Genomic DNA, 26,899 nt, shown 5'->3' with positions numbered 1-26,899 from the left:
CTGAGATTTTGGTTCAAGTATTTCATGGACTTTCAGGTTCAAAAGGGCTGCAATTACATTGAGTTTCAATTGCTACACAAGGCAGGCCAGCTTGTGAGATTCTGACAGCGCAGAGATGGGTAGGGGACAGTCTAAAAAGACTGCAGTGATTTCAATAATTAAATATTGGTTTAATAGTCAATACAAGTTCATTAGATAAAAATAATAGCTCACAAACTGTTGATAAAAAATCAGAAATGCTTGTACTATATTGATTAAAAAATTTTTTTTTGGAATATTTTGAACTGGTTAGGAAAGCAATTAGTATTCCTGTTTTTCCTGGGAGTTCATTAACATCCAGGTTCTTGAGTTAGACAAAGATATGTAGATTTACAAGGGAGAATAATTCCAAGTCTTGGTGTTCATTTCAAAAAGTAGTTGTGTTATCCATCTTCAGCTTATTCACTTTCTTACCTCTTCCACTGACATCCAAGAGGGTTACATTATTTCAAGATCAATATTTCCAAGGGTGATCCTCTCCAAGGGTGCAGGACCTTGTGTAATTTGCCATCAGTCAGAAAATGCATTAATAATGATAAAGCATGTAGGAATGATTTCTGCTTGCCCTTATATAACTTACAAAGCATAAAGCTCTTTTTTCCCCAACTCAATGTCAAATTAATGGAGTCTGTCAGCTGTTTAGGTAATGAGCTATAGCAGATATTATGTTTTTGGAGGAGATGTGTGTGTGTTGCATTTTCAGGCCAGAATCCAGCAAGATGAATGCTTTCAACTATCTTGACAACCAGATTATCTTGCTGAATATACAGTGTCCAGTAGCCCTAAAGAAAGACAATTTTGTAAAACTTTTTAATGATTACTGGCAGAAATTCAAGAAAAATGAAAGACATTTTGATTTACACCAGTATCAAGTGAGACTGGAACTAAGATCTAGGTGACAGGCACTTTTGGTTTACTTGTGATTAGCCTCATATGCTTCTTTTTTCATTTATTCCTTTTTTTCATTTATTCCTTTTTTTCTTTTCAGTAATGTTTCACTGATGTGAATAAGGAGTTAGTGTAATGCTTGGGAACAGCCCCAGGAGATGACTGACCCCAATTCTTTAATTTCTCACCTGGGCTTAGCTGTGATGTGTTTTTGCAGAAGCCAATAGTATCATCAGAGGTTGAAGAGCTGGAGCTGATACCAGAGTTCTCTGGTACCTGTTACCTATCCAACCACTGCAGCAGCAGCACCCATCTTCAAGGTTTGGTCTTCTTATGAAACTCATGGACAGAATGAGACCCCTCTGAAAAAAGTGGTCCCAAGTCATCCAAACTGTATAAAGAGCCATCCAAAGTAAGCCAGGGAGGTCTGGGCAGAGGCAGGAATATGAAGCCCAGCTCACCCTGGAGCTGGGTTCCTGGAGGCAAACAGCTGCATCCATTCAGAGCTGCAAAGTACCACACCTCATTTGGGAGGAGGAAATCCTTGTAAACTCATCCTTGTCTTTTAAGGAGCTTCCACAAAGGGCAGAAATGCTGCTGCCTCTAAGGAGAAGGGAGCCTGGGTTTGGTGCCTTTCCTGCTCAAAGGTGACTTGGATTTGTAAATCCCACCTTCCAGATGAGTGGTGCAGTTCTTGGCTGGGGCTTGAGCACCTGCAAGCTGCTGCCTGGAGTAAAGAAAGGTAAGAGCTAGTTTTTCTTATGTTTTTATAGTTTGCTATAACTTCTGCTTTTTTTTTTTTTTTTTTTTTTTTTTTTTTTTTTTTTTTTTCTCTCTACAATTTCTGATTCAGATTAGCTGAGAGATCTTTGCTGCTGTGGCTTTATTGTGTTTCTCTGTTATGTGCTATTATTGCTAATGTCCTTCTGAGATGTGTGCTCTACCAGCTGTCCCTGGAACAGTTCTCAACTTGTTTTCTCATCAGGACACATTCTTGTTCTCCCACTGAGCTTAGCCTACTGTGAATGAAAGTATTTTGTCAGGCTCACTGGGGCCAGTCTTGTTTGAATACCAGCCAAAGGAGACTAAAATCGAGTCCTCATATGGTGGCTCACATCACCAAAGCCAAATGAAGTGGGGAGGGGCCACAGATGACATCTTAGTGCAGTGCTTCTGATTATTTATTTGTTTGGATTTGGAGTAATTGTCTACTTTCACATGTTAATTTAGAATGTCCCACTGCCCTTCTTGAGCTGTGTTCTCCCATGTACAGCCTCTCAGTGGTGCATTCCCTGATGTGCTTCAGATCCCTCTTGGCCACCTCTGGGTTGTAAGAGCTTCCTGCTCCCCTCAAAGGTATTTGGGCCAGCAAAACAAGCCTTGGAACACTTTAGCTCTCTCCAGTCCCCCTGCTGCCCTGCCAGCCCAAGGTGCCCAGAGGAGCAGGTCCTTGAGGCCTGTGGAACTCTCCCTGTATGTTCACTGCCTAGCTAGCAGGCACTGCTACCCTGCGACATGCAGAGAACTTGATTTTTCCTCCCTGTTTCTAGCTCCCACACAGCATCCTTTCCTACTCCTTTCAGTTTGCTCTGTTCACACTCTCCTACCTCCCCACACCAGCCCAAGAAGCCAAAGGCATTGCCAGCTGTGGGTTTGGTGCTGCCCTGCCGTGCCTCTTGCTGGCTCCCCTGAGCACAGATGAAGCCTGTGTGTGAAGGGGAGCTGAAAAGAGCTCTGACTGAGGCAGCCAGCAGTTGCTGCATGCCCAGATCACACATTAAGCACCCTTTGGCTCAACTCTCCTGTCTCCAGCTCGTTCCTTTTGGCTCAGAGTAAGTGTGGGATCGTGTGCATGGCTGTCAGAGGAGAGTGTTTTCTAGATAAAATGAAGCAGAAGAATATGGGTGGGATAAATATCAGAAAGATGCTTCATGGGTCTGCCCCTACTTTCCTTTTTCTCTTTTTTATCAGTGTGCTCTGTGCCTTTCCCAAGGGCAGGCTGGCCAGGATCCTAATCTTTCTTTGCTGTCATGAGGGCACTCCTTGGTGTAGCTGCTGAGAATGGGGCCAGGTTGTGTTAGTATAGGATGTCAGTTGCCTTAAGCCTCCACTTCAGCTGCTTTGGGGTCAAATAAATGGGAACAGGGAGCACTTCTTGTGAGTTCATATGTAATTGCTGCAGCTCCATGGATGAAATTTGTTCACCCCATCTCTTGGTTGTGAAAAATGTAGAGGTCAAGATAGCCCCTTTTCACACCTTTCCTCATTACTTTTTGACATGTGCCTTGTTTAGATGAGGAACTGAGAAACTTAAAAATGATAAGCAAATATTCTCTTTAAAAAAAAGTTTTGTTGCTTTGATCTTTATTAAATAAATATTTAATTGATTACCAAATCCTAAAAGATGGAGGGAGCTTCAATGCTCCTTATGTGTCCATGAAACCTTTGTACAGATTTGTAGTCTGCTAAGGGGAATAAGGGGCTCAGAATGAAAATTAAAGCAAACATTTTAATTAGTAATAAATAAAAACCTAAAGGGGAAGAGTGATTTTTAGTTCCATACTTTCTAAATTTGTGAGCATGTATGAAGAGTGAAGTACTTGTAACAACAAGAAGTTATTTGCTTTTATTAAAAAATTATCTCTGATATCTGGGATACCTTTCAGTTATTGAAATTGCATTGGTGCGAGAAATCTTGTGGAAAGCAAGTTGAGCACATTGATAGGACTGAAGTTAGTTGTATGCATTAATCCCACTGAGTTTAAGAGGTGAAGGTACAGCTACCTGTGGATCCTCTTGTCCTGAAAAGGTCTGCTAAAGAGGTAAATACTTGCTGAAGCTGCTATGGAAGGCAGGTGTATATCCCATCTCCCCAGATGAAGCAGTGAAACCCAACTCTTATAACCCAGTCCATTTGTGTATGTTCAGTTACTTCAAGTTCATGCAGTTGTGACAGGGTGGAATTTGTCCCAGGGTGTAGTTATACATCAGTCTTGAGATATGACTTTACTTCTGTATAGTAACTGATGCAATTTAGGTGTGCAAAAGAAACCTGAATTATGTTTGGTCCAGGAAAATGATCTGGACAGACACATTTTTGAGAGAGCACTTGTTTAATGAACCAGCTTGGTGCCAACCCAGATCTAACCAGATTGTCCTCATGCCAAACTGAGGCAGATGGCTTGTGAGAAACGGCTTGCAGAATGGAAAAGAACAGCAGGAAGTTTTCACTGGTTTGGAAAGGCTCAGTCTTGATTCAGAAATTGTGTTCCAGAGAAAAGCACAAGCTGGTTGGGAGACGAAGATAGGTCTGAGGCTCTCCTGTCCCCTCTGCCCCTGGCTTGGGATGTCACGGGAGAGCTGTACCTCAGCACAGAGAGTTCAAATGTGGCATTATTTGATTTGTTCCACATACCAAAAGTGCAAAGGGAAGATCCCTCTGTTACCTCTCAAATTAGGCAGAACCAACCTGCCCCATTTCCCTAAAGGCCCTTTCATGGAAGAGCAGTGTTAGTGTGGATGACAGGTCATTGCAGAGGGCAGTATGGCCAGATCTGAGGGATGAATGGAGTGTGGAAGTCCTCGTGCCTCCAGTTGTGGTCTGACTGAGTGATGAGTGTTGAGAGGCACAGCTCATTGTCACTGAAGTCAAAAGCACTTGGTATCAGGCCAAGATGTATCTGCAAAAGGAAAAATCTTTTAAAATCCCATAACAGTTGTAGTCCATGTGAATGAAAATTAGCTCTAAGTTCAATCCCTAATTACCCCTGCTCTTTCTTTGCTCATTAACACTAAAGCTGTACACAAATGTACATACTCTGTGGCTTGAGGCCAGCCTTTACCTATGTTTACCATTGCAAAGAGTGAGAAATACACAGGGCAGAAATGTGAAGATGTGATGTAAAATGCAAATACCTACCAATAACTTGCACCATTCCCTGTCACCCTGCTGCCATTCAAATCAGCACTCACAAGACTAAATAGGGATTCCATTTCCACAGTTTAAACATGAAGGTGCTCCTGAAAACAGAACTTCCCAGTGGGGATCTACCATTTCCACAATGCTGTTGGGATAAATCCAGCATCATCAATACCTAAATAGATGGGAAAACAAGAGCAAACTTTTACACAGTGCTTTTATATTTAGCACTTTCCAGTCCTTCAAGCATCCCTCTTCACAGGCCAGTGTTACTGAAAGTTAAGAGCAGAGGCATCTGGAAGCCAACTCGCTCATCAATGGCACACAGGGAGTTCTAATTATATTTTAATCTCTAGCCTTTCCTTATTTTACAGGGGTCAATAGTGATTTCTGTGTGAGCTGGTACTTCGGGTGCTCAGCTCTGCTCCTGTAGGCTCAGATATGATGCAACAAGGAGCACATCTACAGCTGGATCTGCTGCAGGCCATTCAAGTCTCCAGAGCAGCCCATTGATTCACCTGGCTATCACATCCTCAGATTGTATCACATCCTCAATTTCCCAGATTGTTTTTCAAATGAACAACCTGATGTTTAGATATCTCTAATAATTTCCTGCCCAGTAGGCCAGGTGCTTAAATCCCCACCCAAAGACATTGATATTTGTGTTTCTGCACAGGACAAACCTCCACTGATGCAAAGGAAAGCTGCCCAAATAAATCAAAGGATCAACCAACTCTGTTTGTCTACACTGCTAGTTGTTCACAAACTCTCCTGTGTCTGTACATCTGCATATTCTGTAAGGACTAATTCTGCACCTGAGCATTCTCAGTGAATTTTCTTCATGCCTTCCACTGAAATACTTCAGAGTTAAAGCACAAGTGAGATCACTCCTATATGCTGTGATGTTGTGTTGCTACTCTTGCAGTAAGAAAAACCCAGTGCAGTGATCTTGAGAAAATATTTATGATGTATGTAAGTTTAAATGCATCTAAATCCATTCTATTTTCTGCTACAAGGAAATTATGATTTTTTGTCTCATTGATTTGATTTTTTTCCTTTTGTTTTCAGATCTTGTCATAATACAAAAGTTGCAAGTGAAGGCACAAGTTTTACAATTTTGTCTTTTCAGAATTATATTTTTTTTGCATAGAGACCCCACAGTGTAATGTGCCTTAATTAACAGAAAGCAAGAATGGATTGCATAAACTCCCAGTGAATATTGTCTTAGTAAATTAAATCTGATTTAATGCTTTAAGCTGAAGACATATTTGCATAGCTAATGAAACTGATTAACTTGGAATTAATTTGAAATGTTTAGTCATAAGGCTTGAAACTAAAGTGATGTTAGTCATGTGTTGATTATTATTAGTACTCAAGATAATCAGGCTTGCTGGATGATTAAATGTAAATACATAGTAAAAAAATTGGTTCAGGTTAATAAACAATTTCAAATAGGAAAATGCCCCATGATGATAAAGTGAAATGAAGGAGTGTTAATTGTACAAGCAGAAGTTAAGAAAGCTTGAGTTCCCCTTGTCTGCTGGAAGTGGGTGAAAAGCTGCTTTTTTTTTTAGCTTCCCAGGGATTTGATAATGATTTCTTTGTGGTCTGTGTTACACTTGTGCGCAGGAACACTCAGTATGGGCCATGGACCTGACGTACCCAAGTGCTGTACAAACAGATCTCGGTGAGCTGGGGAAGTGTGGGCAGGAACTAACGGGTGGAGGAGATGGTTTGTGTGCATGGACAGCAGGGACCTTGGTTTGCTAGATGTCTAATTGCAGCTGGGTTTGTTTTTTTTTTTTTCCTTAGTTCTGCCAGCTTTGTAGGGAAGTTTTGGGATGGGGTTGCAAGGAGGACAATGTAGAGGCTTTCAGAGATGTATAGGAAAATCCCCCTTTAAGATAAGGTGTCTATTGGACAAAGCATGAAAGTGTGTGCTTAAAAATGAACCTAATAGGTGGTACTGCTGACTTATAAGGATGCAGAGATTGCCAGTCTCTTTGCATAAAATTAGCTATTTAAATAGAAATTTTTTCTGTGCTTAGATTTTTGTAGTGTGAGAGTCTGATCAGAGTTGACTAGACAATTTCTTCACTTGGTTAAACTGATGTAAATACCAATTAAATGGATGTACAAATTTGTTTTCATAGAGCTGTGAGCAGAATTTGACCCAGAGAATCATCTTTTGACCTCACATTAGCACACTTATGCTTTGTCTATAAATTAGGTGTAAGAAGTATAAATCAAATCGACTTTTGCTCATCAAAAAGAAGAGCTGCTATTGTGTTTGAGTTCTCTCAGATTCTTTTTCAGGCTGGAGAGCTTATAATGAACAATGTTGGGAGATGGCAAATATCCTCTTCTGGGTCTGATAAACATGTCAGTTTGGGCCAGCTGACTGTTGTGGCCAATGTGCTGGAGTCAGTGTAAAAGATCATGTGAACTTTCCTCATCCACTTCCCTGTGAAGTCTGTAGTAAGAAGCCTTACCTTCGTGTCCAAAGAAAAAGTAATGGTTGTATGACCATTTTTGTTTCAGAAGGTACTGTAGAAACTTGCAGCAGAAGGGTAACAACAAGCATGTGGTGATGCATACATGGTGATTATTGGCAGCAGAAAAATAGATGGAAAGTGCAAAACTACCTGTTCCACATCCCATTGCATCTCCTCATCATGTCTCCTTTACACTTCAATGCCTGGGTCTTATCCCTCCATGACTCTCTCCTTCCCAATGTCTGAAGATGTGTGTGGGATGAATTTTTTGTTTTCCTTTCTATTTGGCTCTCCTTCCTTCATACCACTAGATTTTGGTTCAGATCATTTTGACCTAATTCTCTCCTTTCACTCCTTAAGATGAAGTTTTGCAATGCCTGTGGCTTATAATCCTATCTCTGTTATGGCTGGTGAAGTCTTGATAGCCACAAGAAAAAGGCTAAATTTAACTAAGCTGAGAACCCCTTCCTGCACAGTACCACAGTGTGCTGCCACTCATTCTGATATCTCAGGGGGCCTTCCCTATAGGATATCATTGCTAATTCCACAAAATTCTCTAGGATCCTGGGCTGTCAGTAGTTATACAGCATAAACATGAGTTTTGTAGGCTGAGCAGCAATGTTGTTCTGCTCTGTCATCTCTGTAACTTAGCAGGGGTCTGGTCCCATTCACATACAGATTCACTTCTTGCTCCTTAAATCACCTTTTAGAGGTGACAGCTCTGTCCTCCTGGGTAATGTGAGTGCATTCATGGGATGCTTCAGGAACTGATGTTTGTGTTTGCTGTGGCATTTTAAGTAAGTGAAGAGTGACTTGGAGCTGAATCAGGACAGGGAGACATGTCCTGGTGTGAAGGCAGATGACCCTGATTGTGTGAGCACATCTCTGTGGCTCTGCCAGATGCTTCTGTGTGGTCATCTTTGAGTCTGTCATCTGAATTCTTCCTCTCCATTAAATGATGGTAATACCTCTTCCTTTGTGCTGTCAACTTCACAGGTTTTATGTTGTGAGTTTAAAGTAGCTGCCATGATGATGCCCTGGCCTCTGTCTGGATTTGTTCTAAGTCCTGCTGTAATAAAATAATATGGCTTTCATACATCATTCACAAGTCCCACCAGCTTCTCTATGTCCAGGGAGCCCTGGAGGGGACACCATGTGTGGTAACCTTGTTCCATGGAAAGGTATCATGTTTGTAATACGGTCCAAATGCTGCTACAGTATAACCCATGTGTACACACGTGTATGCAGCACCCAAGGTGTGCTCAGATTTTCTTGTTACAGCAAAAATTGAAAGGAATTGTAGTGAAAACCACTTAATTCAGGGCAGAATTGGACCCATTGTGAGGTTCAGGATAGTTCTGCACACTGATAATGTTATTAGAAAAAACTGCCTCTATTGCCTCCATTACTGCATAAAATATCTAACCTTGCACTGTGTATAATGCATGAGAACAATGTTTATAACACGAATTTTCTGCTTATAATGTAATAGTGTTCTTGGTCAGCATCCCTTGATGTTTTACAACCAAATTGTAAGTCCATTTAAATGATTTAGTATACCACAGCCTGGTTAGTAAGCACAGGTAAACAAGTTCTCTGGGAAGATTTAAACTGTAAGGACAGTCACTATAAAGTCTATCAGAAATTCATTGCACTTCACAGATGGAACAGATAAAAAAAAGTCCTTAACTGCAGACAGCAGGGAAAGAAAATCCTAAATTACCAAGATGTAATGAAATCCTCTTGCAGGGTGCAAATCATTGGAAAACAGTTTTTATCTATTATTTAAAAGAGATGATGAAAACTGGTCTTGGTGGCGAGCTATTTTATAAACTTCCAGATGACCTGTCCCCAGTGGGGGTTATGTTTGGGTGTACAGTGAAGGGGAACTTATTGTAATGACTTTTTAGGCTTCCAAAACCTGCCACCCATATACAGACTGGGAAGTATCTGTTCTGATAGTCCTAAGCAGTTAAAAATCACATGTAGCTTTCATGCAAACCAGTCCACCATGAAAAAGAGTAAATGTATGGATTTTTAACTTTGTTTCCTATTGTTTGGCTTTTAGGGGTTGCTTTTTTCTGCTCTCCCAACTTCTGTCTGTGACCTTGAGTATCAGATGCTTATTTTGTAGATGGTGAGTTGAAAAACACATCAGTTATTGAAAGATTTGCCATTTAGTCAATCAAGATGACAACACTAAATTGAAAAGGAGCAACAACAACCACAGTTGCTGGCTATGAGCACGGACTAGAAAATTTAGAGCAAGTGATAGTTTTCAGAGCTGTGAGGTGTGAACCCAGTATACAAAAGCAGGACAGAGCCAGCAGAGAGGCTCAGAGCTGGAGGGAAGGAGCATCTGTGAAATGGCTGTCAAAGCCACAAGTTTGAAATTTTTGGAAGTCTGTAGAACTACAGTTAGTAAAGATTTGCCAGTTAATGCTGGATCAAGATCTTAGTTGTCCTCCTTAAATAGGAGTCCCTTTGTTTAATGAGGAGCTCTCCTCACAGGGTGGTTAAACTGCAGCAGTGAACTTGCTCTTGGTGCACATTTACTGTGGTGGCCCAGAGTGACTCGCTGGAGTCAGTGAAGTTGGTGTCTGAAATCAGTGCTGTATTTTATTCAGAAGTGTTGGCTTCATCTTCTAGTTTTGTTGCAAGTCAGATTTTGAGGGACAGGGAAATGGAATAACATGCTTCACATAATAAGGTTTAGAAAAAAAGGAAAATATTTTTGTCCTTTAATCCTGAAGAGTTTCTGGTTTTACTATTTTACACTGAAGAATTTTACTAATAAAGAATTAAATTACCCCCATACCATTCCTCTTGCGGGGAATTTTAGTAGCCCACAAAGTTGTACTGTGTTTAAAGGAGAAACTTTTCTTCGCTGAATTTGTGATCCTCCAACATCAATCTTGCTCTGGGGATATGGGAACTAAAGTGCCACCTATTACCAGTTTTCCCTCATCCTTTATACAAGCACACATCAAGTCCTTCTTTTGTAAAGAGACTTTCTCTAACTTAGTAACTGCTTATGCAGGGAGGAAATGAGAGGCTGAAATATCTTTTTGCTTCATGACCCCCTCACTTGCCTGGTAAGAAAGCAAACCATTTCCCTATGTCACTTTCATCTTCTCTGACACACAGACAATAGATGGACATGTTTTGTTGAGTTCTGGGCAGGTTTCACCCACTATGAAAATGTATATAATGCTCAAAGACGTCATGTTACTGACAATAGGTGTTAAATGCTGTCTGAGTTCTGACTGTTGGCTGGCTGGGTATTGAGTCAGTGCAAACAAACAGGAGGCTCTTCCCAAAATCTTCCTGTCAGTCATTTAGAGTGCACCATTGCTTCTGCTGCAGGGGTCCTTACGTGGACATCCTTTGCACGTGCCATGCAGGAATATTTAGACTGAATTCCTCCTGAAGCCGCAGTTTGCAGTAAAGTTGTTTTAGGATGGCAAATGTAAAGAGATCTTTGACTCTGTAAAGATATCTGAGAGTTTAGGTCTGTGTTTGTATGGTATTGACAAAAATAGGCCTTGAGCATGGGAAAGGTAAGAGTGACTAATATTTAAAAATTACAATCTATAGAACATTGTAATTTTTCATTAAAACAAATTGCATTTTCATTTCAAATGTCTATTATTGATGATGAAATAGATTTATGCCTTCACTAAAGATCCATACACCAATCCTGGCCCCCTGCTAACACCCACTACCTGAAAGTCATGTCACATCTAAGCACTGCATCTTTTTGAAGTCTGCAGTCAAGCATTTGCTTGGCTGTGCTTACTTCCAAGGGAATGTGCTGCAGGGCCAGTGCGAAAGCTCTGGCTTTGCTGCTGCAGACTAACACAATTTGTGCAGGGCACAAAAATTAACTAGCTAAGCAAGCTGAGACAATATTTCTTTCCCTACTGAAAGGAGGGAAATAAAATTTCATGCTTGTATTTGTAGGCTTTGTAGATGTGGAGGTTCTGTTTGCTAAAATTTTAAAAAGATAAGACAGTAGTAGACAGCTGATGTGGTTGGATCTCGTTTCTACAAAGCTGTTGTTTCTCTTAATGCAGTAGAAGTTATGTTGCCATCCCATGATCATTTGTTTTTGGTAGTCCAGACCTTTGTCACTGTGGAGTTTAGATGGTGTTCAGCAAGAGAAAGTGATGATTTCTGCAGTGACTGGTCCTTTACATAGGAATGTAAATTGTTGATAAAAATATTCCTCACCTGCTGAGCTTGTGCTGGATTCCCAGTGGCCTAGGGTCCTGCCCAAGGACCACAGCCTGCAACCTTCCTCTCCCTGCACTTGACAGGATAGCAGAACTGTTTGCTGCGTGGAGTTCTTTTGGTAAAGACACAAGACAGTGTCTGTTTCCAAGACATTTTCTTCCTTACTTTCACTATTCCCCTCCCATCCACCCCCATTTTCTTCCAGGGTAGCATACAAGGAGTCGTACTTTACCAAAAGGGTCTCCTATGTGCACACTTACTTACACTTATTGTGTCCTTTTTGGTCAGCTGAAGCATGCAGGGGCAAGTTTGACTCACTACTTCTACAGAAAACATGTAGAACTGACTGCTGTAGGAATTACCTAAAGTCAGATTTAAGGAAAAGAATAAATCCTGAATGTTTGATGCCCATAATGTGCTGGAATTGGATTGGGAGAGCAACAGTTCATATTTCAATCTGTGAAGTGATGTGCTGAGTGGAATTCATGGTTCATGTATTAAATCAGATTTATGCTTATGTTGTAACAGTGTCCCTTTGAGGATAACCAGAGCACAGTTCTTGCTCAATAATAAAGGTGCAGCAAGATACTCTGGTCCCTTACAAGTGGTATTCATTTTGCTTTTGAACATTTTACCATTTCCACTGCTAGGGATGAGAAAGCAGATGAAAGAGTTCAGCAAACCTTATTTCTCACTGATGTCTTTTCTAAGTAAGCACAGCATTTCAGTTTGATTTACTGCAATTTTTTTTTCTCCCATGGAAAGATTATAAACTAGAGAGCATACTGACTGGAAGAAAATGGCTGCTAATCTTCTGAAACTAATGTTTAATCAGTGATGGAAGGAAAATAAGTAACTAAAAAGCTTTATCCAGCTAATTAAATAAAGCTGGTTATTCTGCTGGAAACAGTTAATGAACCTCAAGTAATATAATTATTTTTAGAATATTAAAGCAGGAAAAAAGTGATTACTTATTTAAGACTAAATAATTACAATGTATTCTTCACTATAAGAGGTTATAGATGCCAAAGACTAAATAACCACTGTGCTTCTGATTCTCCATAAAAGGGTGTTTCTCAGGAGTTATTACATCTTAGGTTGAGCTTGTACTGAATTTTCTTCTCTTAAGATAATCTCCAATGATCTCTAAGGGAATTTGCCTCCCTTGGTGCCTGTTGTTATTCTCATTTTTAGGGACTGGCTGTATTTGATTGCCTTTAAAATGAGATGAGATTGTCTTAACTGTGCAGAAGGGATGGGGTGCGGTGGTTCTGACCATGGCAGGAGCAGCTCTGAGCTGAGCCCTGGGTTCTGCTCTGCTGCTCAAACACTGCTGGGGCAGCTGAGTTTGGCCTCACAGGCTCACATCCTACCTCGGCTGGAGCACAGCTTGTCTCTGAAATGCTGCACATCCCTTCTGTTCTGAGATTACAGATAAGGGGGAATTTCTCTTAGAAAGACTGGCTGTAGCCTAATCACCTCTGCAAGTGCTGGGAGCTTCCATTTTGGGACCAGTCTGCTTAACACTGGGGGCTGTGGAAAAATCCTGCCTGGCTCTGTCCTAATAATCACTGTAATTTTTTTTCCTTTTAGCATCTGAGTGCTGGCACGTGAGGTGATTAAAGAAACCAAATTCCAGAACCTCCAAGCTAGGAGGGGGAAGCTCATGCAAAGCTGCCATCCCAGCCAGCTCCAGACCAATGACTTTTATTTATAAGGCACATCCCTGAGGATGGGGCAGCTCAGAACAGCCTGTCCTGGGAGGCACCCCTGAAGGAAAGTGTTCTGTGCCTGCTCTGCTCCCATGCTGGCATTGGCTGCCTTGCAGCCTTCTCTGTTCTCCTGGCTGATTTAAGAGCCACCGCTGTTTCCTGGTGCAGGCAGGTAAAGCCCAGCCCCTGCACCACACTAGTGATGGGTTTGTTTGTCCTGTAAAGGCTCTTTGGTGAGGCGGGAAGGCTCTCTGGTGGTCCAGCTCTCTCCTGTTCGTCTCTACAGGGCTCAGGCTCAGTTTGGGGGTGTAAAAAGCCAGAAAGCTGTGCACATTTGGAGGAAATGGGACTGGGTTTCCACCTACCTCCCCAAGCCTGACTCAGCACACTTTCCCATCCAGGGACATCAGATAAAACCCACAAAGGGCAAAACATGTCCTCTGGTTCTCAGTCCTTTCACTTACCTGAGTTATATTCAGTGACCCACACCACACACTCTTACTGACTGCTCCATTCACTTTGCCAGGAGCAACCACCCAAAATGGGGATCTGGCTCAAATGATCACAGAAATAAACATCTCAGCCATTTAAAATTATATCTTACACTTGAGAGAGACATGCTGAGGACACAGAGAAACAATAGATTTAATTAGGCTTTTAAAGTGTGACACATCTACTATACGTTCTGTTGCAGCTTTAAAAAAGTCTCAGTTTCTGTATAACAAATCTTGCTGGAGTACTACCATTTAATTAAATGGGAGTCAGCACTGGGAACAATTAAAATGAGTTTATGCACTTTCAGGGAAACCCTATAGCAAGATGTGCAAAATAGCATACAATAAAATGAAAAATTAAGCCCTTAGTGGGTTTGAGCTGCTGCATATAAGAAATTTGATGAAAAGCATTTTAAGAAAGTAGGCAATTTTACAGCATGGCAAGTAGTCTGTACTGCCTCAGAGGTACCAGCCCTTGTCCCTTGGATTTTTGCCATTGGCAAAAGACTCCAGATGGACATCAATACTAATAAGTGAAATTCATCCCTGAGAAAAAAGTTTCTTTGAAGCCCTGAATAGGAGTGAATGTCATCTAGCAGAAAGTATGCATAAATAGGTAAAAAAGATATCTCTGTTCTGAATAGTTTCTGAGTTACTTCAATCAAGAGTTTCTCTGCTTATGGGATTTAGTGAAGGCAAATTTAATTTTTAGGATATTGTTTGTACAGTAACATATGTAAGCAAATTGTGATGCTATCTTAACTAGAACATGATATATACATGTTGTTCATATTAAAATCCATTTCAACATTGCATTCAGCCTGGAGTTTTTAGTGTGTTTCTCCCTTTCTGCCTCAGTATAAACAAGCAGCCTTGAAATCAAAACTAAATGGCATTGAATATAATGAAGCAACATTGAGTCTAATGAAGCAGAATTGCTATGTAAACAGGGATGCTTTTATCTCATTGGAATTTTTATGTCCTTGCATGTCTCTCAGCTACATTTTTGTAACCTGATTCTTAGGAAATGTCTATCTCTTTATGATTGTTAGCAGAGACCAAGACAGCACTGTAATGTGTGCTCAGCTGAGTGGTGTGAAAGTACCACATCGAGTTTGCTGCTTTAGAAGCAAAATGTTCATCACCCTCACCTTGTTACAAGGGGGCTGGCTGTAAAACTTGGTAACCTCTAAGTGTGAATAGGTCTGCTGAGAAGGATGGGTTGCAGGCACTCAAAGGTTGGGTGAAAGTGCCACTTGGAAGCTCCCTGCCTCTGAGCATTCCAGCCCTTTCCTTCTCTGTTAATGCCTTTGTGAAGGCACAGGTAGTAGTAACATAAGCAATAACACCAAACCTAATGAATCTTTCTCTGGGCTGAGAATCATGCCTTCCACTCTCTTGCTGTAACATAAGCCTTAGCTGGACACAAGCTGACCTTCCTCTGCCAGGGAAGAGTGAAACACCCAGGCACCTGCTCTTTGTCACAGTGGGCTGTTGCAGTAGCTCTGAGAAAGTCTGTGGTGCCTCCATTGCAAATTAAAATACTAGTAAAGACCTCCCTCAATTATACTTTTTATTCTCACCTTCTTTGATGCCGCATTTGGAAGTCATGCTCTTTAATATATATTGGCTTGCATCTGAACATCTCCTACATCTTCAGAGATGAGAGCTCTTTGCCCTTTTTGACAGCAGCTCGAAATTGAGCATTTCAGGTTAATGTGCTGCAGCTCCTCATATAACAGCATTGTGTTGAGCAGAAGCAGGTGAATAAATGATGCTATTGGGCAGTGTTGTACATGGAAGTATTTGTCATAATACACTAACATACAATGCCCTTTCACATTCTCCACAGACCACTTGTACTTAAAAAAATATGATGGCAAAGTAAGTTAGTGGAATATTGTTTGAAATTTAGTCACTGAAAGAAAGAGAAGGAAACCACTGTGATATCTGTTGCTGTAAACTGTCCTATTCTGCAAAGCTACTTCATCTAAAATACCATCAACACTGCCAAATCTTGCAGCTGTTCTTAAACCTCTTGCTCCTCGAAGTTTGTTTGTTTTTTTGTGGCTTCTGTTTGTTTGTTTGCCATTTTTCTGAAAATTTCTGTTTCACTGAAAAATCCATTCTAGATCTTTGACCTATTGCATTTCTCTGTGTATTGTCTTTTAGTGGCCACAGTGTGTGGAAGAGCTTTCGTATAAGATTTTCCATATCTGCATTTATATAGGCTGAAAACTTGGGCTTACAATGTGTTCCTCTCCACGGGTTGTTAAGTCTGTAGTCAGAAATTTAGGAGAATGGCTAGCTGGCCCAGCTTCCAAATATTGAAAACCCTCAAAGTAATGCAGCACATAACTGAAATCACATAAAGTTTGGGTTTGGGGGGTGAAGCTTCTGGCACCTCATTTTCATTAGGAAGATGGCAACAAGAATGGAAAATGTCACAAGAATAATTCACACGTGTTTGGTCTTTAGTAATATGATTATCTGGACCTTCTTGCTTTGGGCTCCCCTTTTGCTACATAGCTTTTGGGAAAATGTGGGTTTGGCTTTTAATGGCCTAATAAATACAAGTAATAGCTTGTGATTTGTTTAATATTTTGAACTGAAAGGTCAAGGGTAGGAAGATTAAAAAGCCATTGGGGGAAATGCTCTCAGTAAAAGCCATCTCTTGCTGGCAGTAACACAGCTTCTTAAGTAAGCATAAAATCAGTTTAAGGCAGCTCCAAGCCCAAATTAAACCAGAAAGGAGAATAATGTTAGTGTATAGATACTACCAGCTATAGAGGGGTAAGTGAAATGAAAAACCAGACAGGGAAATCATCCTTAGTATCCCCCACAGGGTCTCTGCAGCACTGATTATAATATTTTTGTTGGATTTTTGAGCATGTGCATCTGTCTGAAAATCTGGGAATCCAAAGTAATGACTGAAGTGTTCTTGAGTCTCTCTGCTTGCAAAGCCTCAGATGAGACTGAGCCATTTTACAACAAGCTACCTGCTGCCAAAAAACTGTCTTAAATTCCAGCATCTACCCATCTCCTTTCCTTTCCTAAGTCTGAGCACCCACCTTCCCATCTCTTTTGAATGTGAGAGAGATGGAGGAGAAATTAAAGGACTCTTTTGTCAAAATTTTTTTCCCTGCTCAGAAGGTGCTTAGTTATGGAGGTTCTGCCTTGCCCCACTTCTCTCCTCAGCAGTGCTGCAGTGAGTGATGCAGTAAAGCAGCTCGGATGATTCAAGGCTGCTTCTAGAAGTGTTATTTGTGCACTGTTAGAAATGGAGACCTGAGACAGATTGGTCCTTTTCTCCTCTCAAGGATACTTTGGATGGTTTGCACATTTTCCGGGGCTGCAGGCAAGTGTACTGCTTGCTTTCCTCCAAAATAGGCGCTTTCCATGACAGAAAATGGGATTGTGCCTGCAAAGATCTTGAAATATGCTATTAATTTTGCATATTTGTTCTGAGTGACAGTGTGGGAGCCTTTTCTCTCGAATATATTTTCATTAAAGAAAACAGGCTGAGCAGACACATGATGGGGGTGTCTAGTTGTGTATTTCATAGGTAGAAGGCAGGCTTCTTATTTTGGTGAAAAGTGGTGATGAATAGGATCTGGGGTATTGTTAAGTGTTCATTGTGCATTTGAGGATATCTGCTTTTTTTATAATACAGCCCTCTTGTAGCTCTGGTGAATGTGGAAGCATAGCCCAGCTGTATGAGGCTGAGAACTCAGGTAAGAGCTACATTTGCCACTGCCACAGCTCTGCTGGTGCCACTGAAAGACACTGGGGACCACACACATGACTGCTTGGTACTGAAGGTGTGATTAATACCAAGTGTGGTATTTTCTCTCAGCACTGGAGGTGGAAATGTACCTGTAATTATCATCCTCTAAGTTAAAAATGTTACCGCAACAGTGCTAGGTCATCCTGACCTTCCATGGTGGAAAGAGAAAGCACTCTTTAGTACTTGTTTTATAGGTCTTTAAGAGCACCTATTTTTTCCTGGGATGTTCTGGGCAGTTAAAGGCAGCCCTCCCACACAGTAGGATCATGCTCTTCTTATTTAGTTGCAGAAAACATTTACCATATACTACACCAAATCACACAATCAATCTTCATGCTAATCATTCTCTGCTGGAAGCTATTTACTACAAAAACTTCTGAAATTTTTACTAGCTAGAGAGCTGACTGTCACAGCTGAGAGTGATTAATTAATTCATATTTTTTTTTAATAAAACCAAAATTGAATACTTTGAAATGGGCTTGAGTATTTCAGATTAGATGGGTAAAGACTGAACAAAGAGACACTCAGAAATTGTCTTCTTCAGTAGGGCTTCTCCTGTAATCCTCCCAGATCTTATTCTAGCTAGTCACTTGCCTCAGCCTTTATTTGCTCCCATGTTGCCATTTAAAAGACAGGCCTGTGGTGATTTGCATTCATTCTGTGGCAATGGCTTCTTTAGTGTTAACTCTGATTTGCACTCGCTGCTGTGGCTGTGCCTGGGTGTGCAGTTCCCTTCGTGCACAGAGCAGAGTCTCCAGAGAAGGTTTCAGTATTGTACTGCCCATGAGTACTGTGGCAAATTTTGCCCCTCATGCACAGCTACAGAGCTGCCAGCTGGTTATATGATTTAGAAATTGAAAAGTTCTTCTGAGTCCTCAAAAGCTGCTGTTTCTGGTTTTATTTTGTATGAAACACACTATATATTTTCTTCTATCCTGCTGAATTCAGCTCTGAAAAGCAAATGCTTAGATTCCTGCTTCTGATTCATGGAATTATAGAGTGGTTTGTGTTGGAAAGGACCTGAAATATCATCTAGTTCCAACCCCTCTGCCATAGGCAGGGAAACCTTCCACTGAACCAGGTGGTCTAGTGCTCAAAGCCTCATCCAGCCTGGTTTTATATACCCCCAGGGTCATCCACAACTTCTCTGGGCAACCTGTTCCAATGCCTCACCACCCTCACAGTAAAGAATTGTGGCACATACTCCTCTTCTAGAATATCTTTCCTCCTGATGAAAGCAGAGAGCTTTGGTCTAGTTACAAAATGTCTGGAGCCTGTCTCTGATGTTCCACTGCTTCCCTAGAACATTGCAGTTTGCAGATGGGAGAAGAAATTATATACCCCAAAATCTCTGCTGGGATCCAGCCTGGTCAATTGTGCTACGGATCTGCAAAGCCAATTGCTACCAAAAAGAAAAATCATCACTGTCTGCATCACCTGTTCACCTGCATGATATAACGTGGCAGCAAAGGGACTGATGGAGTGGGATACATCACTGCCCAACTTATAGAAAACCTGCTATATGTACAAAATACCTCAGGGGCCAAGTGAGGTTTTGTGCTCTTTTTGTGGCACTGAGGAGGAACACCTCCATGTACATGAGAGCTTAGACCTCTTGCTGTGCTCTGTGGCCATTCTGGCTGTGCTTACACGTAAAAAGGATAGAGAGACTCATGCCAGTTTGGCTTTGAGGGAGTTGGAAGGAAGTGTCAGTGATTCATAGAAGTAAAAAAAAAAAAAAAAAAAAAAAAAGAAAGAAAGAAATGACAGGCATATGAAGCTATTGGATGTCTGTGGTAGGTCCCTTCAGAAAGGAAATGTATGGAAAAACCAGAACTGAACATGGATTTCAGTTGTTCTGGAAGGGAAACAGAGAAATTTACTGTTAAATATGTCTCTGGTTCAGAGCTGTAGCATACCTCACCCTCTGCTGCACTGTATATTTGATTTGCTTTTCAAAATCAAACGGCTTAAGGTTTGAGTCACCCTCCATTAAGCTGAACAAAATGAAAATGCCAACACTTTTGGAATGTGTTGGCGTGGACCTTAAATTGGAAAACAAACATAGCATTGAGCTGCCCTTCCCAATGCAAATGGAGAGAAAGAAGCGATTTAGTGAAGTGTGGAATTTGGAGGACTGGGTCTTTTGCATTGCTCTCTGTGCTGGGGAAAAGCACTGGGCAACAGAAAACTTCAGTCTTTGTTGAATGAGATCTGTTTCTCAGCTGATTTCTGATGTTACTGTTCTTGCTTGCTTCTTTTTTATCTTGTTTGCTACTCAAAAGCTGATTCACAGGAGGAGGTCTGATAACTTAAAGCAGAATTATCGGGGACACCACTGAGAACAGTTCAGCCCCCAGTGTCGGGGTGTGGGTTTCAGCCTCTCTTACCATCTGAGTGCAGCTTTTCTGGTAGGAGGCGGAAGGAAGGTGGGAGAAGGTTTGTCCTAAAGTGTTCGAGAGTGCAGCACGGAGCAGAGGGTGTTATGGCAGCAGCTACACCTGCAGGCTCACCGTCACCCATTGGATTCCCTCCTCCTCACCACCTCTGCAGATGGCCACAGCAGAGCATGCAGGCAGTGGGAGGTCTGCCCATCAAAAGCCTTCTGGGAGGCTAAGACTACAGGAAAATGATATTAGACTGTGAATCTGAAGGTGTCTGGTCAGAAAAGCACCAGAGGCTACAGGTGAGCCCCGAGCTATGTGGGGGAAGAGTGAGTGGGATGTCAGCGAGGCATGCAGCCCTGGGTTTTCCAAGTGGAATGAGGTGCCTCACATAATCCTTAGTGCAAAATAGGCTCAATACTGTTTCAGCAGGGTTGTGTTTCCCATCTTAATGAATTTAAGAGCCGCAGTGATTGACTCTGAAAGTAGCTATCAGTTCTCTCCTGTGCAAACCAGAGTGCAGGCAGTGCCTGAGCTGTAATGTGATCACATTCAGTGCACCTCTCTGAGTGACCCAGTGTGACATGAGCACCTCGTGGCTGTGACATGACCATGTTTTCCTTGAATGGTAGTATAGGGCAGGAGCTCCTGTAGGCCTCAGGGGGAGGGTAATGGGAGAAGTGCGCCCTCCACAGGTTCAGACAGACCCCTTCTCAGGTGAGGTGGGCAAGCCGCTTGTACTTTGTCTTTTTTCTTGTGTCCCATCTTTCTTTCTGTGGCATAAAGAGGAACAGTGATGGAAAGTCACTGCAGCCTGATGGAGTCATGGACACAGGAGTAGATCTGTGCTCTGATTAATGTTTTCTATCACATAAAAAAAGGGCATTTTAATGTTTTAACTACCCATTTCATAATGATCAGAGTTTTCAGGTTGTACCACAGGGCTGATTAATGCTCACCTCAGGTGTGCCAGAGGCTCACGTTTATTACACACGCTGCACACCCATTAATCGGCAGAGCAGCGCAGGCTGTCATCCCAGATTGCTTAATTACATTGTCTGCCCCTGCCCAGGGCTTATGTGTTGTGCGAAGCCATAAATACTCCAAGAGCCCCATTTCCACTGAAATCAATAGGAGTTTTGCAATTGTACTGTGATGAGAGCTGTGAAAGTAAAATAATGCAGATAACTGTGACTTTCAAGTGGGAAGAGGGGCAGCAAAGGGCACATGAATTATGAAAGATTGAACTTAGAGGTGATCTGAAAAAATTACAGGATAAACTGGAAAATGTTAAAGGAGCCATAAGAGTAGGAAAGATAGAAGGCAAAATGAAAATTGGACAAGAAGTAAAAATAAATAAGAGGGATTTCAAGTGGACAAAGAATAAGAAGTGAATGAGGCAACAGGGATTCTGCAAAATGGAAAGGGTAATTTTGCAGCAGAAGCTGTTGAATAAATAAATGAATTATGTGTCTCCTTTCACAGAGGAGAATGGGAAAATGCAGTGTATCAAAAGCAGGAAGGTCCTAAGGCAAGGGATATCCTTGTGGAACAAGAGGTGATGAACAGGAGGGAGCCCACCACTGAGACAAGCACTGGACACCATGCCTCCCTTACTGGTTCTCCTGGGAATTTCCTCTGTGGTGCATAATTGTTCTGCTTATCTCTCTGTGCTTCATCCAAGGTGCTGCTCTTTTTGTCCAGTGCTTTGGTTGGAGGCAGGATCTGTCTGAGTGCGTGTTCTGCTTCTGCAGCACTATAGTCACTGCTGACCACCAAGAAAACTGCATTAGAATAACTGAATAACTTGTTCAGTTTAGACTGAAAATTTAGACAGAAGAAAATAATTTAATTTTTGGCAGCCCTAACTTCTGCTTTTATTTTATAGAAAGATTTGCCATGACAGACATTTGACAGCATTTGAGTCAGTCTAGCTCTAGATATTTATCAGCTGTCCCTCAGAGAAATCTGTTTGACTGTATAACAGCAAAAGAAAAGTCTGCTGAAAATTGCTTTGATGGCTAAATTAGCACTTGGTCAGTTTACAAACACAGCAACTGGCAGGATTTGGAAATATATTGGTCATTTGAATTTCTCTCGTCATAAATATATTTTAAGTGCAGCAGAATACAGAAGGATTAATCAGATCTGAATGAGTATAAAAATTTAAATCGAGGAGTCTGTAGACCTAAACTTCAAGGTGTGTTATTTTATATCAGTAAAGGGCTGCTCAGTGTGGTCATTATTTTTACACCTAGTTAGAACCAGGAAAAAAATGTGAAAACATGAGGCGGTATCCTTAAGGAATTTACCTGAGAACAAAATTATATAGTTGCAGAATTCAAATATTCATATCTAGGTTAAAGAAAAAATATCCTTCAGGATTATAGGTTAATATAGCAAGTTCCAAAAATTAGTTTGACAAGCATACTAACTGAGTATCTCTGATTCTATATAGATCAAAGGTAAATAACTAGGCAGGCAACCCAGGAAAGGTTTCAAGAGAATAAATGAACATTTGTTGGGAGGGAATGAAAAGATACATAAAAAGAAAAGTAACAACAACAACAACAAAAGAAACAAAAAAGGAAAAATCCAAGCTTTACAGGCAGTTGCTTGTAGCTAGAAGAAAAACACAGTGCAAGGATTATAATGGAAGATGAGCCCAGGAACTGTTCAGCTTTGGAGCCTTGTTGCTAGAATATTTTAGGACCACATTACCCTCTCTTTTTAACCAGTGTTAAAAATAATGTGAGAAGCTTTCTGTACAAGCCAATCCTGTCTGACTGTGGCTGAGCAGGGGCAGTTCTGGGTCGTGCCAGGAAAGGAACACGGGGTGAGTGTAATGAGCCCAGGATGCTGCAACTCCTGCTGGACAGGGTGGGATTGTGTCCCTGGGAGCAGCTGGTCTGGTTGCAGGGGTGGGGACACTCCTGGATAGAGACATCAGCTCCAGGGATGGCAAAGAGCTCAGTGTGAGGTAAAAGAATGAAGGGAGCTGGTACAACCACATCCCTGCAGCCTGGAGAGACAAATTCAGGTGCTATGGACACTTGGACATTACATCCGTGGGACACTGATAAGATTGTTACAATTTTTCTCCATTGAGTTTTTCTTTCACTGTGGATGAAGAAATATAAAACAAAACCATGCTATTTATCTGTTTAAAAAAGCTGTTTTGACAAAGACCTGCTTACAGCACTAAGGGTACATTTTCTTTTTCCTTTCAAATAATAAATCTTTCATAAAATTAAGGCATTGACATTACATCTCTGTTAGGGTAATTTACTCCCCACAGTAATTTTGACTTAGTTTGTTCTACATGGAGTGATATTTTAATCATCCTTTCAGTGCTTATTGATGAGGGTTTTCTACAAAAGATGAGAAGATTAGTTTAAAATTATCCCTTGTGAATTTAAAACAATAACAAGGAAGTGAATGCAGTCTAAAACAAATTAAGAAATGTAATAGGCTTAATAAAAGGCCAATATTTTATTCAATGTACAAAAATGACTGCAAGACTTGTTGTGGTAGGGCTGCACATACTCTTATCAAACTATGTTCTTTTGTTTCTTTTTAATTGAATAGGCACAAATCTCCCCTCTCTAAAGGTGAGTGATGAATGAAATAAATGGTTTATATTTTTTCCAATATTAAAAAAGTATTACCTTGACTCAGGCATCATATAAAACCTGTGCCTCATTCCTATACCCATCACCTGGGAATAATTTGCATTTCTTCTCCCAGCAGGAGGACCCTGGTTTCAAAGCTTCGTCCTCATCTCTTGGCTCTTTCTCAGTGTTTGAGGGGTTAGATTTCTTCAAAGATGAATTAACTGCCAGGTCACAGGGAGTGGAATATCTTCCTTGAACACTAGGATCCCTGCAATGCTGCAAGGGTACCGAAGGGCATCTTTAAAGGGTGAAATTACAGCTTCAAACAATGATTAATCTTTTTTCTTTAACTAAACATGACACAGCCTCCACAATCTCCACAGTCTCCAGCACTGATGTTAAGTGGTAATCAGCCAGATGAAAAAAGTCATGGTGCCAGAGTCCTTGGATAACTGAACTGTCTCAGAGGTTCGAGACCTTAGCAAGTCTCTACCCAGTGAGAAGTCTAGTAATCACAAGCTAAAAAAGAATATCACAGGGAAGTTTTTTCCAGTCTTTGCCAGGCACTTAAGAAAATGTGCTTTTTAGGAACAAATATTCCAGCTAAAAATCTTTTTCCTAGGCGGGAACTGATGAAACTGGATCTTCAAGAACACTCATTGGTGAGAGAAGAATCTGAGATTTTGTGTGTCTGCTCTGAGGAGCAGCAGAGAGCCAGGCATGGTCACCAGATTCCTTCTTATATTGTGTCCCTAAGTGGCCAGGTGGGGATGGAGGTTTTGTGTGGGTTTGTTCCACTCTTTATGTCTTAAACTGTGGTGTGTCTTACAGTGTCTTGCTAAACCCCAGCTGTCCATGTCTGTGCATGCACCTGTATCTATATTATTGTACACAAACTTGGCACAAACTGTTCTGCGTCTCCTGGGGTCACTCTTGCTTTGCCAAGTTACAGGTGCTGTCACTTAGGCTCACTGCGTGATTTGTGAGTTTTGCTGAATGCTTCAGAACTGCTTGGGATTTAAGGCCCTATTTGAGCATAAAATGTGATTAGCTGCAGTGAAGTGACTTTTTATCTGGCTGATACACCTTTCTTTCAATTTAGTTGATGAATGCGCAGTGTTAGCCTCGTCACAGGCATTTCACTTGTGATCCTAGGGAAGCAGCAGTTGGGACTTTTGATGCTGATATGAAATTACTCACTCTTTCTGCTGGCTACTGACCATGTGGTTGCTCTTTTGTGCTGAGCAAGGATGTGGAGAGGCCTGATCTTTGGACAGCATGAGTGGTGAGAGGTCTCATTGCTCATACTCACAACACCAGCTTGATGTTTTGGCTGGGGAAGGATGCTCATCTGTGGAAGAGTGACAATATCTTCAGTGTGCCCTGTTCAATCTGCAAAAGAAAATATTTTTCTGTGCTCTTTGCATCCGAGTTCAGTTATGAAGCCTTGCATTGGTTTAGTTATACCTATTTACTTTGTGTGGGCACTACAGGGCTTAATTAAATGTTTATGTGTATGCTTTGAGAGGCTCGTATGAAAGGAAAGCAATGCAAAATTGCTACATGTTAATCCTTCCATTGATTCACATTATTGTGCCCTGGTGTGCTGAGTTTAATTATTTGGGGGCTCATTGAATTGAGCTGGTGCTTGCCAGATGGCTAAACAGCACACAAGTGTAATGTCCAGCAACCTGGGCCTCTGTGGGCTGCAAAATACAACATTGCAGTTACTCAAAGCTTTCCCTCCATCCGCTTTTCCAGAGTAATGGATAGCAAGGAAATATTTACCAGATATTCTGTGTGCTACTTGAATTTAATTATGTCTTCTCTGATTCATGAACAGAAGGTGTACAAAGCATGCCTGTGTACTTCTGTGGAAGCCTTAAACAGGAGGAATGTGTTTTGCCTGATTTGCACAGCCTGTTGGGGATGGACCTCAGCATACATATGTTGACGGCAATAAGAGGATCATTATCCAGCCCATACCTCCTCTGTAGGTAGAAAGGTAGGGGTGCCCTGAGGGTTTAATTCCCAATCTTTCATTTCCTTCCTCTGTTTTCAGCTGCTATTAACTTTAAAAGCGTTTTTTTGCACAAAGAAGGATTATGCACAGCATTGACACCTTATTACTCAGCTGGGTTCACCGATTGGCTGAAACTCAAAAGTCTTTACTAGTTAGGCTAAAACATTAAAAATCTCTTTTGATAAATGATCTGAAGGGAAAATCAAGCAGATGGCTTTTAGGCCCTCTCTCGCGATGCAACTTTGCAGGGAAATAATAGTTTCAGTAATGGGTTATAGAGCTTTATTTAAATCACTGTACTATTTAGTGGAGAGAGGTGAATCATTTAGGCTTTTTGGGGGGTGTTTTTTTCTTCCCTTCTGTTTTTTCAGATTTCTCTCCTTGAAATGAACTGAGGCACACTTTGAAGTGCCGTGAAGTTATTCTTTCTTCACTTTTTGTAATTGGTCCATTGGTTTTCTGCTGCTGTCTCAGATTTTTTATGGGTGATATCCCCTGACTTTCCACAGCCTGCTTCCTGATGGATTCATTTACTGTGTGTGTTGCAGGGGCAGGATTTATGTGCCTCAACCTGCTGCCTACAGCTAGAGATCTCCTCTATTATACTGGGTTTATAGGGTGAATTACAGCTTCTGGGAGGCTTTGTGGAAAATTGTAGGAAAGTTCTAACCAGCTTGTTTGGCCTCCAGAGAGATTAGGCAGGTGTAGCTGGGATGGACAGGTCTGCTGTATGTGTGCTGGGAGGGCAGGTCTCCCTCCTGCACAGCAGCAAGGTGCCCAGCATTGTCAGTAGGCATAAATATCAACCCCATGGTTTAGCTCTGTAGGCAGGGGTGCAGTTGTGGTGTGACTGGGAATTTCTGGTCGTTGTACGAGACACAAGGGCCAAGCTTTTGGAAGGACAGGAGCTGCTTTATGCAGTGCAGATGAAGTGTTGGAGGAGCTGTATTTTCGACATGTATTTTATCACCCAGTCTCTAAGGACTAAAGCCCTTTAACCTGTTTCCAACTGAGCATTCCAGAAATCAAATGTCAAAGATCCTTAGCTGCTTCTGAACATCTAAGCCAAAAAAATGCTGGACTTGTAGACAAGAGCATAATCCTGGGATAACACTTTCCCCTTTGAAACATCCACTCAGTCCAGCACTCTTCATTAGATGTTGGTGAAATCTTTGGAATAAATATTGGATGTAATTGTCCAGATGCTCTAATTTCTGCTTTTAGCAGAAAAAACCAACACATTTAACACGGGCTTTTTTTTTTTTTCCCCAAGTCAAAAAATGAGAAGTAAAGGTGTGTTTAGTCCAG

At 41.3% G+C, this 26,899-nt stretch overlaps 1 long non-coding RNA gene across 3 annotated transcripts; it reads left to right on the top strand.

Annotated features, from left to right (window-relative positions):
* The first annotated feature begins 1,502 nt into the window (after nt 1-1,502).
* On the top strand, nt 1,503-14,754 carry LOC136287606 (uncharacterized). 3 transcript variants are annotated; one of them, XR_010720201.1, is made up of 4 exons: nt 1,503-1,669; nt 5,221-5,642; nt 6,476-6,533; nt 13,171-14,754. It is a non-coding gene; the product is annotated as an uncharacterized lncRNA (long non-coding RNA). The 3 variants fall into 3 exon arrangements; XR_010720202.1 differs by having other exon boundaries at nt 5,523-5,642; nt 13,171-14,752; XR_010720200.1 differs by lacking the exon at nt 5,221-5,642 and having other exon boundaries at nt 13,171-14,750.
* Nucleotides 14,755-26,899: the final 12,145 nt, after the last annotated feature.

This window comes from Chamaea fasciata, unplaced genomic scaffold (assembly GCF_029207755.1).
Source record: "Chamaea fasciata isolate MVZ Bird 193981 ecotype frontalis unplaced genomic scaffold, bChaFas1.0.hap1 SCAF_3, whole genome shotgun sequence".
In the NCBI taxonomy this organism is placed as follows: domain Eukaryota; kingdom Metazoa; phylum Chordata; class Aves; order Passeriformes; family Sylviidae; genus Chamaea; species Chamaea fasciata.
This window is presented reverse-complemented; position numbering and strand designations above follow the sequence as displayed.